This window comes from Musca vetustissima, unplaced genomic scaffold (assembly GCF_032173495.1).
Source record: "Musca vetustissima isolate MV318-11 ecotype Yass unplaced genomic scaffold, APGP_CSIRO_Mvet_v1 utg8676, whole genome shotgun sequence".
In the NCBI taxonomy this organism is placed as follows: Eukaryota; Metazoa; Arthropoda; class Insecta; order Diptera; family Muscidae; genus Musca; species Musca vetustissima.
Window position 1 is genome coordinate 126163 of NW_026877688.1, and position 13792 is coordinate 139954.

The following is a 13792-nucleotide window of genomic DNA, read 5'->3' on the forward strand; positions in this document are numbered from 1 at the left end:
ATTCTTTCATGAATCCACGCCTTGTGTAACCCTTAAACGAACCTAGGGTCCTCCAAAAAATATTATTTAATAAATCCACGCCTTGAAAACCCCCGACTTCGCAAAGGACCTTGAAAAAATAAGGAACTATTTTTTTTAATTCCACTCTTTGTACGGAACTATTTTTTTTAATTCCTCTCTTCGCATTGTCCTTGAAAAAATATTTTTTATAAATCCACGCCTTTTTGTGGTCTTTGAAATGAAATTCTTTAAATGTCCCACGCCATGTTGTGGTTCTTAAAAAAATATCATTAAAAAGTCCACGCCTTATACTTGTCGGTTTTTGAAAAATATTATTTTAAAATCTACTTATTATTGTCCTTGAAAAGTATTTCTTAAAAATATCCACGCATTGTAGAGGACCCTGAAAATATTTTATTTAAAATGTCGGAATAACTCTAGTTTAGTAAAAACGATCTGATTTTTATGACATTTTTCCAGAGGTAGGCATTTTTACCCTAATTATGGAGATATTTTTTTTTCTTGGGGGACGTACCCGGTTACCCGGCTATTTGACCCGGAAGTTCGGTACGGGTACCCGGTTATATACGGATCCTGTTAATATAAAAATATACCTTTTTTTGGTGGTGATATGATGGGGTTATCTCAAACCGTTTTGGAGATACAGATACTAATTATGGAGATATCTTTTTTTCTTGGAGGACGTACCCGGTTATTTGACCCGGAAGTCCGGTACGGGTACCCGGTTATATATGGATCCGGTAATATAAAAATATACATTTTTTGAGTGGTGATATGATGGGGTTATCTGTATCTCCATAACAGTTTGATAACCCCATCATATCTCCAGTCAATAGAAAGGTATTTTTGTAACCTTTAAAATGATACCCATTTCAGATTAACCGGATCCGTAGAACCTGATATAACCGGGTACCCGTACCCGAACTTCCAGGTCAAATAACCGGGTAACTTGCTACGTTCCCCAAGAAAAAAAGGTATCCCCATAATTAGGGTAAAAATACCTACCTCTGGAAAAAATTTCAGAAAAATCTGATCGTTTTTACTAAACTAGAGTTAAGCCAAAATATCCACCATAGTATTGCTATTGCTTAAAAGAGGGTCGGGTCTATCTCTGTGAGCAGAACTCCTTTGAAAAATCCTATATAGTCAGAACTCTTTCACATAGGTCTTCTATGTAGTGATATGATCTTTAATATGACTTTTCTGTTGACCGAAATCCTTCTATCTAATTTAAAATATGTCATTGTAACCCCTTGGTGATTTAAATTGTTTATCTAGTACCAAAATAAATTATTTCCGCACTAAATCAAAATCTCTCCTCTCTATCCCAAGACAATTTCATTGAAAATGACTCATATTTTTTTTTGTTATTTTTGTATTTTTTATTTTTGTGTTATCCATGAAAAATGTCTTTGGAGACAGCCAACTCTGCATGTGGTCATACTTATGTGACGTTTACACACACAAATACACACACCAATATGTGTTTTATATTCTCTTAAATACATAACCACACTTTCATACATACACTTTTCGCAAAAAAAAAACACACTAGACGAACATTGCAGTTTGTTCTCAATGACATACATACAACATGCTGTGTTACTGACTGACTGCCTGACTGTGCTGTTCTATCTACTCTTAATCAGTATTTAAAATAAATCAAACCAATTCATATCAAACCGACGAACCAAACTGTAGGAAGTAGAAGGCAACCAACTTGTCGTTGTTGTTTTTATTTTCTCGGGTTTTTAATTTCTTCTTCAAAAATTCAGTCATTGCCGTTATAGTCGTCATCACTAGCCTCCTTTTGTTTGGGCTGGCTGCCACTGCATATTGCTTTTGTTTTTCAAAACTAAAATACTGTAAATTGAGGAATGTGTGTGCTCTCGAGGAGGGTGTATTTGTGAGGGGAGAGCGAGATTATTTAAAATGACACCCTACGGAACTTAAAATGGGCTTTATAGACAGACACGTATACTTTATAGCGTTGTTTTGAGGAAAAATGAATGATGTGTGGAGTTTTTTCAACAGAAAAAGTATAAAGACCATATTAACAAGTTTTAAGGGGTTCAACCCCAAATATTCAATTGCATGCTATTGGATTAGAGCAGAGAATTCCTTCTAACTGACTAAGGTTAGGAGAGGAAAATTGACTAAAAAATCCACGCTTCTTTTGTGGTCCTTGAAAAAATAGTCTTTAAAAAATCCACGCCTTTTTTGTGGTCCTTAAAAAAATATTCTTTAAAAATCCACGTCTTTTTGTGGTCCTTGAAAAAAATATTCTTTAATTAATTCACGCCTTGTATAGCCCTTAAAAGAACCTAGGGTCCTTCAAAAAAAGTATTAAAGTCGATATTAACAAGTTTTAACGGGTTCAGACCCTAACAATTTAATTGCATGCTATTGGATTAAAGCAGAGAATTCCATCTAACTGACTAAGGTTAGGAAAGGAAAATTTACTAAAAAATCCACGCTTTTTTGTGGTCCTTGAAAAAATATTCTATAAAAAATCCACGCTTTTTGTGGTCCTTGAAAAAATATTCTATAAAAAATCGACGCCTTTTTTGTGCTCCTTGAAAAAGTATTCTATAAAAAATCCACGTCTTTTTTTTGTGGTCCTTGAAGAAATATTCTATAAAAAATCGACGCCTTTTTTGTGCTCCTTGAAAAAGTATTCTATAAAAAATCCACGTCTTTTTTTTGTGGTCCTTGAAGAAATATTCTTTAAAAAATCCACGCCTTTTTTTGGGGACCTTGAAAAAAATATTCTTTAAAAAATCCACGCCTTTTTTTGAGGTCCTTAAAGAAATATTCTTTAAAAAATCCACGCCTTTTTTTGGGGACTTTGAAAAAATATTCTTTAAAAAATCCACGCCTTGTTTGAGGTCCTTGAAGAAATATTCTTTAAAAAATCCACGCCTTTTTTGGGGACCTTGAAAAAATATTCTTTAAAAAATCCACGCCTAAAAAATCAACACCTTTTTTGTGGTTCTTTAAAAAATCCACACCTTTTTGAGGACCTTGAAAAAATATTCTTTAAAAAATCCACACCTTTTTGAGGACCTTGCAAAAATTCTTTAAAAAATCCACGCACTTCGTGGTTTAAAAAAAAAATTCTTTCTTTATTCTTTAAAAAATCCTCGCCTTGTAGGTACCCTTGAAAAAATATTCTTTAAAAAATTCACATTTTTATTAAAGGAAAATACGATCGCCGCGCTTCAAAATTACTGGTATCGAAACAAGAATATATGCTTACATATTTAGACCTTCTGGGTTTTCGAAGACGATCAAAATCCAACGAAAGTTATTTGTGGTAGAAGAATTTCCGAGGGACGGATGTTCCGTTTGACCAAGTCAGGAATTCGAATAACGAACAATAGAATCATTGTGCACCATGAAATCGGTTCAAACCAGCGTCATGGAATTGATGTGTCATCTGCCGTACAGCTCTGTATTGGCGCCCAATTAATTTCCACACATGAAGAAAAATATGCATGGTCAAACGATTTCGTCATCAGGAGATTCTGAAGTGTTAAAAATTAATATTTTCAAAGAGTCTCAATCGAAATGGAGATCATGCTTCGAAAATTGGTTTGAGGTCATGAAAATTGGTATAAATAAAAACCGTGCCTGGGTAATATTTCGCCATATTTGCACTCTCTTGGCCGATTAGAGGTCAAAAGCCTCCCTGCCGCATATTTTCCGAATTATGATTTCCGGAGTGAAAGTCCCAAATTTTGTTATTTTGCAAAAAAGTTTTGGTTCATTGACCGTGTATCATCAAGACGTCCATTCGAATTGGTTGGCCAGATCGCCTTCCCTGTGGAAATTTTTTTCTGGTTGGCTGTGGTGTCTAGGGCGAAAGTCAGACGAAAAATAAAGCTTTCGGTCCGTTTCATCCTAGAAATATCATCATCGTAAATTATAGTCGCCTTTATTAAAACCGAAACCTCATGAAAAATTTCCTATCCATCTGCGCTACATTTCCGACCTCTACTGTGCTAATGGCAATACTAAACAATAATAGAATACGTAGACCACCTTAAATATTTTAATATTTAAATAATCGACATCAATATAAAGGTCCACCACACCTCTTGGATATACTGTCAACTTTTCCGGTATGTCCTTCCTCTTGGATATACTGTCAACTTCTTCGGTATGTACTTCAGGAGTAAATATATACCCCATAGAATGAACATTTTGTCACTTTTCACACAAATGTCTCCATATAAAATTTCGTGATGTTCACCCTTGGAGCGACAACAAAAACTGACAAAAATTAAATATTTAGTCCTTTAATATTTTATCCCCTAAATATTAAATGATCATTTCGAAAAACAATATATTCTCTGGGCAGAATCGGTCCTACATGCAAAATTTCGTGAAGATTGGCTATAACGTTGGCCTATGTTTACAAATGGACAGACGGGCACACATGTCAAGATCGACTTAGTTAGTCCAGATATGACGATCGGTGTACTAAAAGGTGGATCTAGAACTAATATTTCGCGGCGTTACAAACTCTTGAACCCACAAAGCTATAATACCCTGACAACATACTGGTGTAGGATATAAATACTTTGAAAAACTACAAAATTATTTCAATTAGGTCAGAAATATATGGAAATGTCTCGCTATGTCGTCCTTTTACAGATTTTATTCTATAATAAAATAATAAATTTGATTGATTAACATATTTTTGGCATTTAAATTGTTCCCCAATTTAATCCCTCTCAAACCACTGTCCAACGAACATATTTTAAGTGTCTTAACCATTAATAACATAAAAACGTATTCGCCCAAGGGGGTGGTGGTTGTTTGGTGGATGGTCGTAAAGAGCAAATCGAATTTTAGTTAGTAGTAGTTGGGTTTGTCATACTTGAGCTTACGACAAAAATATAGGATCACAACCACAACGAAGACAAGGACTATGGACATGTTGCAAGTTGTCATGTCCCAACAGCAACAACGAAAATATCCCAATTGATAATGTTGACTGGTAGCCGATGTTGTTGTTATTGCTGTTGTTGTGGCGGCAACTGCTACTGCTTATTTTTTGGTTCCCAATGCAGGCAATATGGGTTGCCTTTCCAATGTTGACGACGACGATGATGATGATGGCGGTGGCGGCGGTGATGATGCCACTCATGTTATAATACAGTTGTTGTAGTTATGTATGCTTTTCTCTCGGTCGCTTGCTCGCTCTCTCTCTCTGAGAATAAAATGTTTACACATTTTGTGTGTGTGTGCGTGTCTGTATGTGTTTTTGTTGTTGTTGCTGTTTTTGCCTGGTATGTTGCACTAGGTTACGTTCTTATGTTGTATTAGACAGTTAACGATTCTGTTTTGGCCTTAAACGCGCGCGACTGGATTACACTCTTACTAGTTGTGTTTGTGTTACTTCATCGAACGTAGCATATGCACGCACAGACACACACGGAGTGAGTGTTGCCACTCATACACTCGTCGGCGAAACCAACCAACCAAAAACAAAAAAAGGCACATCATATCTTACGCACACCAAAAAAATATACGAACGGGCTCCTCTATCCGATGTCGTATTTCCCAGTACAGAGAAAATCGGGTTCTGTTTTTCATTGTCGTGTTTCATATTTTTTTTGAAATTCCAGATAAATTCTCGGCGTTGAGTTTTACTTGTTTTCACAGCGCCACAATGACGATATCAAGTCAATGAAAGCAAGCACTCGAAAACAAATCCCGAAACACACATAAAAAGAAAAATTGAAATGAGCCAGAGTGCGTGAGAAATTCGTGGAAATTCGTAATGCTGAGGATGTGAAAAATCGTGTAAAATAAGTAGGAAAAAAATCTTAACAAAAAATTACATACACAGAAGGCGACGAAACAAGTAGGAAATGTAACCGTGAAATACAGAAAGCAAGAAAAAAATACGAAATTAACGGTAATTGTCGGCACAACATTGTACGTCGGATTTATGTTGCTCGCCATCTCGGTGTGTGCGTGTGTATGTTTCGGTCTTGTCGTTGTTGTTTATGTTTACGGTGTAACAAGAGCAACAACAAACACACATTCTCTCTCACACTAACTCACAGCTTCCCAACCGTCCTTAATCAATCAATGAAAGTGAAAATGAGCAGCATAACAACATGCCAAAGGAAATACCATATTTTGGAATATTAATTAAGTGATGCTGGCTGGCTGGATGGATGCCTGCCTGCCTGTTGTTAATGTTTGTTTTTTTTTTCAAGAATGAAAAAAGAAGTATCCAATAATTCCAAATAGAAAATGAAAAGAAAGAAAAAAATTCGGTGTGTAGCCCGAAAAAAATTCCATTAGTTTGTGTTTAAAAATGAAAAATACAAATTTTAAAATTAAAATATCAAAAAATATATATGGAAATTCAAAATTAAAAAAATCAAAATATTAAAAAAAATAATTTTGCAATAAGAAATCTAAATTATGAAAAATAATAACGTAAAAGAATACGAAATATAAAATAATCAAAATTCACAAAAATATTAAAGTGGAAATTATGAAAATCAAAAATCTATGAAAATAAAAAAAATAATAATAATAAAATTTCACATCAGAAAAATATATCATAATTAAAATGGAAAATATAAAATTGGAATAATTATTGCAATACAACGAGTATTTATATAGAAATAAAGTAACATAAAATCAATTTTAATTTTTAATTTAATTTTATTTTTTCTTCAATTTGATTTTACTAATTTGAAATAAAAAGTTTTGGTAGCATATGATTTTAATGGCTATTTGTTGCCAAAAAATGTTTCAATGGCATTGAATGATATACAAATGCATATAAATATATATTTTTACCGAGGTGATCACTTGGATATTGAGAACTAATATATATATATATTTACCATAGCGTGTTTAAAAAAGCTCTAAAATATTAAAAAAATTATGAAGAAAAAATTTATATTAAGATCGAAATCACCATTTGCCCTTATTCAATTTCTTTCTTTTTATACCCTCCACTATGGAAGGTATATTAATTTTGTCATTTCGTTTGTAACTCATCGAAACATTCATTAAGAATATAAAGTACACGTCCGTCTGTTGTAATCAAGCTATCTTCTAAAGGACTTAGGATTGGTTGCTGAAATGTGCATAGGTTTTGTCTTTTATCTGCAGGCAGATCAAGTTTGAAGATGGGATATATCGGTCCACATTTAGGCATAGCTCCCATATAAGGGTACCCCCAATTTTCGGTGTTTTTTGGGGCTCTTGATCGCATTTTTCAACTGAAATTTGGTACATAAGGGTTCGTATTGGGCACTAAATTTCTCCACAAAAAATAAAAAATATATATGTCCACATTTTCTGCTGGCCCCTCCTAATTTTCAGTATTTTAGGGGTTTTAATCGTATTTTTCCACCGAATTGGAAAATTCGGTGGGAAAAAAATTTCTCCACAAATAATTATGAATATAGGTCCATTTTTTTCGGATAGCCCCCATATAAGGGTTCCCCCCATGTTTCGGTATTTTGGCGTTCTTGAACGCGTTTTTCAACCGAATTCGCTGCAATATGGTATTTTGTAGTCGTATATGGTAGTTGGTTTGGATGAAATCCAAATTTTCTGAAACAGATTTGGTCTAAAGAAACATGGGGTCTAGAACAAATATTTCGATTAGACACATTTTCACCGTGTTAAAGTGTGTACACCCTCATTAGCCATAAGGCTGAGAGTATGATTATCCATTAAAAATTTCTGAAATTTCTATTATCGTTTACATAATCGGTTTTTAGAAATGTCGGTATAGGTCCACTTTTTGGTATGTTCCCTATATTTTCATTTCAAGTTCCTGTCAGTATACCTATGGTGGAGGGTATCCAAAATTCGGCCCGGCCGAACTTTTTCACTTGTTGTCAGGGTATTACAGCTTTGTGCAGTCCTAAGAGTTTGTAACGCCGCGAAATATTGTTCCAACTTCAAGCATACCTACAGATCGTCATATCTCGACTAGCTGAGTCGATATAGACATGTGTGTCCATTCAATTTTTAAACACGATATAAGCCACAGTTATGAACCAATCTTCACAAAATTTTGCATGTAGGATGGGTTCTGCCCAATGAAGACTCCTATTGTTTTGGTAAAGATTTTTGTGTGTCACTCCAGATACCCCCATGGCCCATGGCCCAATCACCGCGATTTTTTAAATGGATAAGGGGAGGGGCATGCATGTTTTGATAAAGATCTGTTAATATTTATCGGGTCAAATGGACCCTGACTTTTGTGAGAAAAATTACAAAATGTTTATTCCATGGCGTTTATATTTACTCCTGAAGGATATAGACCCGAGAAGTTGATAGTATATCCAAGAGGAGTTGTTGGTCTTTAAATTGACATAATAAATATTTATAGGTGCTTACGTATCAGATATTATTTAGTAACCCATTATCCCACTGGAGGGCGGAATTATAACGCTGATCACTTTGAAATGTTCTAGTAATGGTCTAGTACAACGCTTATAACTTTCGGTGATGATCAGATAATAATTTTGGGATGAAGTGGACCGAAAACTTAATTTTTTTTTTAACATCACAACACAACCCACGGCGAAGGAAATATTTACAAGTAATTAGAAGGGCTGTACTGAATATAATTAATATTCGGAAAATATGTCAGGAAGAGATTCTGTTGACCTTTAATCGGGCAAGAGGGTGCAACTACCCCGAAATATTGCCCAGGCTCGTAATAAAGCCTGGACAGAAAGTTAGAGTTCCGTGGTTGTTGTGTACGGTATCGTATGAAAAAAAAAAATAAATAATAAAAATATAGCTTAATGTATTTTAAACAAAGCTATTGGTGCTTTTTCAATATTTCATTGCAATATCCGAGTTCTTTATACCCTCCACAACACAAAAGATACGTCGGAGACCCCTTTATATATATATATATATATATTCTACATAAGAATAAAATTCGATGTCGATTTAGCCATGTCCGCATGACTACCGGTGCCCCTGTCTGTTGAAATTACTAAAGAGATCGCAATATTTAAGATAGATCTATGCAATTTTGCACTGACATTGCTACAAATCCTAGGATGTTTCATATCACAAATGAAATATATCGGTCCCCGTTTTTTTATAGTTACCATGTATCGGTACCACCAAATTTTTAGTATTGTGATGCTTGTAGCAGCATTTTCCAATGGAAAAGGCTCTAGATTGACATTTCGTGCTTTTAAAGGCTAACGTACAACAACTGACAGTGACAGCCAGTCTTTTACTATACTGCTCATAATTATTCATTAGAATATTGGCCCAATAATTATTATTATCGTATTTTTTATTTCTCTTTTTTGAAATAGCTGATTTACCGTTAGTAATTAACATAAGTGGCTGCAGTTCTTTTTGGGGGAAAAACAACCCTGAATTGGAGGCATGTCATGTTCCTTGTATATTCCGTGACAAGTCTTAAGCATTAATTGTACACTAGTTTATTAATTATATTCTTCAGCATTACAAGGGAAGATTAAGGGTGTTTGAATATTCATCAATATGTTGGATATACTTTGTAGTTCCGGAACAAACAAATTTAGGTTCGCCAACTGTTCGACAGTATTTTTTGTTATAAGTGGTAAAGACTGTACTATATTTTCTTTTAACACATTGATACCCGGACATACAAAAAAAAAAACTGGTTTCTCGACGTATTTGTAACATATTGTAAAATACATAAATATTCTAAAAATACATGACTGAAATTTCGGCTTTCAACCACCTTGAAATATTCGTCGTAGAGTCCAAAAACCCAAAAGTTTCTTAGAAATTTATGTTAATTTAGCTATATCCCTCTCACTTTTGGCATATTTGCCTGATAAAGAGTTTATAATTAAAGAATATCTCCTGACAGCAAATTTTCAATATTGATCCAAATATCGATTTAGCTCCAATATAAAAAATCCCGCGTCCTTCTTAGTATTATTTGCTTAATCCAATTAAATTTTGCTTTGGTAGTTTCGTAGCACATAAGACCTCTTCTTAGAAAATATACGTACTCATAAAAAGTCCTCCTCTACTTTAAGTATGTTAAGGCCGGTATCCGAATTTTCCACTATATTGATTATAATTTTACTTCTATTTATGGTTAAATCTTCAGACGAATTCGACACTGCTTTATAATCAACAATTTATACGTAATGTAGTAGCGTACATACATTTAACGTTTTTGGAGCAAGGACCGGGTAAAAGTGAAAAAGATGATGAAAACACTTGAATATCGATTTCATATCTTTGAGGACCTTTTCTAAAATCTTGTAAGCGAAATGTTTGTAAAATATTTGGAGGTCAAAAAATTTCATATTGTCGCAGTAAATTTACGAAGCAAGAAAATAATGACGAAAATGCCCACAAAGGAGAAAATGCTATACAAAATATTCCTCATTCGATTTGACTGGAGATAAGTCACCTCCAAAATGACGTTCGAACTTATAATATTTTACAATATGAAACAACGTGAGATTATAGCCACTTCTTTTTATTAATTTATGCTATGCATGTAGAAAATGCTTTGAGAAATATTGCAGTTATTACTATCGACTCAGATTCCAACTTCGCAGCTAGGCAGAACTGAACTGTATGTGGTTTACACGGAAATCGCACCTATTGTTCTCTATAACGCCTATAGTTCTCTATGGTTTTCAGAATATCTTCTTAAAATAACCGCGCCTATAGTTCTGTATATATTCTTGAATTAACCACGCATATAAGTCGTTATTGGCCTTCCGGATATCTTCATAAACTAACCACGCATATTAGTCGTTATTGGACTTCCGGATATCTTCATAAACTAACCACGCCTATAGGTCACCATTGTCTTCCGGATATCTTCATAAACTAACCTCGCCTATAGGTAACCATGGTCTTCCGGATATCTTCATAAACTAACCTCGCCTATAGGTCTCCATGGCCTTCAGAATATCTTCTTAAAATAAACATGCCTACAGTTCTCTATGGTCTTCAGAATATGTTCTTAAAATAAACATGCCTACAGTTCTCTATGGTCTTCAGAATATCTTCTTAAAACAACCATGCCTACAGTTCGCTATGGGCTTCAGAATATCTTCTTAAAATATCCACGCCTATAGTTCTCTATGCTCTTCAGAATATCATCTTAAAATAACCACGCCTATAGTTCTCTACAGTCTTCAGAATTTCATCTTAAAATAACCACGCCTATAGTTCTCTATGGTCTTCAGAATATTTTCTTAAAATAACCACTCCTATAGTTCTGTATGGTCTTCAGAATATTTTCTTAAAATAATCACGCCTATGGTTCTCTATGGTATTCAGAATATCTTCTTAAAATAACCACGCCTATGGTTCTCTACGGTCTTCAGAATATTTTCTTAAAATAACCACGCCTATGGTTCTCTATGGTCTTCAGAATATTTTCTTAAAATAATCACGCCTATGGTTCTCTATGGTCTTCAGAATATCTTCTTAAAATAACCACGTGTATAGTTCTCTATGGTCTTCAGAATATCTTCTTAAAATAACCACCCCTATAGTTCTCTATGGTCTTCAGAATATCTTCTTAAAATAACCACGTGTATAGTTCTCTATGGTCTTTAGGATATCTTCTTAAAATAATCACGCCTACAGTCCTATGGCGGGGTCACTATGGCCACGCCTACAGGTCTTCAGAATATAATCTTAAAATAACCACGCCTATAGTTCTCTATGTGTTCTTGAAATAACAATGCCTACAGGACGCTTTGGTCTTCCAAATATCTTCTTGAAATAACCACGCCTAGGGGTCACCTTCCGAATTTATTTTTAAAATAACCACGTCCGTAGCTCGCTATGACTTTCAGAATATAGTCTTAAATTAACTACAGCTAAGTTCGCTAGGGCTTTCATAATATCTGCATAAAATAACTACGCCTATAAGAAGCCATAGCCTTCAAATTATATTTCTAAAATAAGCACGCCTTTCATTCCTGATTCTGATAAGATATTCGATAGCAGAACGCAAATACTGGTTTCTCATTCATTTCTTTCTTACTAATGAAATATAGACTATGGTCAGCATGAGTCGTTAACTAGAATTTCTATGAACTCTTAATATTTTACCGAAACTTGGTTGTCCATTTATATTCTAAGAAATTGCTTTATTTGCAGCTTGATATGCGAGGAAATATTATTTGAAAATAGTTCAATAAATTATTTTCAATTTATTTTAAAGCTCTAATATAACAAAATTAATATTACTAAAATGACCTTACTCTTACATGCATCTCTCAATGCATACATACACTCTTCAAATTTTGATGTTGTTTTTGCTGTTGTAGGACACTTTCCCTTTGCCATATATTTTGAAACAATCTTCATCTTATGGATAACGAAATAGTTTTAGTGGGGTAAGAAAGTGTGTCAAAGATGTACAACAGCAACAACAAACAATGTCAATCGAAATCTTGTTATTGAAATTTGAAAAATATTTACTGCTTCAAGCCAAAATCGAAAGAAAACGAAACGAGTGTGTCGGTGTGTGGGAGTTTGGTCAGTTGGCTGGCTGGCTGTCTGTCTGCTTGATTTGATTGTTTGACATGACATAAAGTCGTTTTGTTTGTAAATGATATCATAAGAAATAATTTGTGTAACTCCTACTCGAAAATTAGTTTAATTTTTGGTTAGATTGTTTTTCTGTGTGGGGAGTGATATGGTATTAGTTAATATATAAGTGTGTGTGTGCGTTCTGTCTTGGTTATTATCCAATGCAGGGGTGGTTGGTGGGGAAGTCAGCATTATATTTTACAATATGCTTAAATACATCAAAATAATACTTTCCAATTTGTTTCTTATTATACTGAAGGGGAGGAGTTGTTGTTCTTGTTCTATTTTTCCTACTTAAAATGGTAATCCACCCACAGTGGTTATGGCGATGGATGACATTTTAGATTTAATGACAAAATAAAGATCCGCCAAAGATTGAGTTAATAAATGTTGTTTTTATTTCTTCAATATTCGAAAACGAAATAAAACTCAGTTTAATGTTCGCCATAAAAGAAATTCGATGCGTATGAGTAATGTCATGGGGGAAAAGTATGACATAAAGTATACGCCACAATTCTATAACAAGATTTTTTATAAACTGCACTATGTGATGGAATGTATTATTGTATGTATTGCAACGAAATATGCACCTGAAGCTTCATAAATATATTGATCGGAATAAAATTCTATAGCGATTTAACCATAACCGCCTGTTTATTAAAATCACGATAGGGCTTGAATATTTAAGATAGATCTAAACTTTTGCCCATACCTAGCTACTACTCTACGGATGTTTGAAGTGCGAATCCCATTTTCTCAGAAAATTACTGGTATTAGTTCATGTTTTGAAATAGTCCCCATATATGAAGGTCCCGCTCAATTTTTGGTATTATGAATCTTTTATTTACTCCCTCCGAAGTTACTTTGATTTAGCATTACGTGATCTTGGAGGATACAATCAACATAAAAAAGTTGTTGATATAGGTCCATATTTTAAAATAGTCCCCTTGTTTTCAACGGACTACCTTCTCCAATCGGAATGGCTGTAATTTTGAATTTCGGATTCCGGGTAATTAATGTTTTTACAAAGCTCCATTTCCTGTATTTTGAAGATTTTCGTCATCATATAGTATTTAACTCCATCTTCGGAATTTTGAAGAGCTTAGTCGCCTTTTCCAAAGTGGAAAATCTTTCAAAGATCTAAATTAGTTTTCTGTATGTTTAAGACCTTAGTGCAGTTATTGCA